Genomic DNA, 1,067 nt, shown 5'->3' with positions numbered 1-1,067 from the left:
ATGCACGGCCAGCCGTCGCCGCCACCACGCCGGGTGCGGCGAGCGAGTGTGCCGTCCAAGCAATACACTGGCAAAAGATTTCCATTTCGTCCTCTCGCTATTCTCCGGGGGAGATTAGTGTGTGCTGGTCATAATACCTGCTACGAGCGCTATCCTTCTATCATAGCGTGGTAGCCGTATGGCATTCATGCAAGTCGAACCTCGTCGTGAACCCTCCTCCTCCCTCGTACACACACGCTGGCCACACACAGAGCGATGCGATGCGATGCGATGATGATGATAGGTGACCGTCTCACCGTCGCACCTCGCCCATCGCGCTCTACGTGTAGTGTGTGCTGCCGGACCGACCGGCCGACCGACCGACTGTGGGAAGTACAAGCCGCAGCAGATTCCTGTTCGTCGTGTAAGGCTTTTTCACTCGAAACTCATTTTGCTTCCGCTCATACTACCCTCCCTATAGGTACTTTTTGGTCAAAAAGTAGCCCCGGCAATCCGGCGAGAGGAAGCAGTTTGGCCGACGAGCCTTACTGACTGACTGACTGTACACTCTACCCCGGGTCTTGCGCCATGGCTCACCTGCGGCTCAACTCAGTCAGTTGAACCAAAGCATGAATCTGAAAAAAATGCACATTAGGCCGTAGGGAAATACAGCTGGGGTCCCGCCAAGCCATCTCACCCATGCCAGAGCTGATCCCATCGGCCTATACTGGTCTCAGGCCGAGGGACACACTCCACTCTGCGGCTCAACTCAGCCAATTGTACCATCCACTCTGCGGCTCAACTCAGTCAATTGTACCAAAGCATGAATCTGAAAAAAATGCACATTAGGCCGTAGGGAAATACAGCTGGGGTCCCGCCAAGCCATCTCACCCATGCCAGAGCTGATCCCATCGGCCTATACTGGTCTCAGGCCGAGGGACACACTCCACTCTGCGGCTCAACTCAGCCAATTGTACCATCCACTCTGCGGCTCAACTCAGTCAGTTGAACCAAAGCATGAATCTGAAAAAAATGCACATTAGGCCGTAGGGAAATACAGCTGGGGTCCCGCCAAGCCATCTCACCCA

This window comes from Ochlerotatus camptorhynchus, unplaced genomic scaffold, assembly GCF_037179485.1.
Source record: "Ochlerotatus camptorhynchus isolate MF236.1 unplaced genomic scaffold, CSIRO-AGI_Acam_v1.1 ptg000039l, whole genome shotgun sequence".
Lineage (NCBI taxonomy): Eukaryota > Metazoa > Arthropoda > Insecta > Diptera > Culicidae > Ochlerotatus > Ochlerotatus camptorhynchus.
This window is presented reverse-complemented; position numbering follows the sequence as displayed.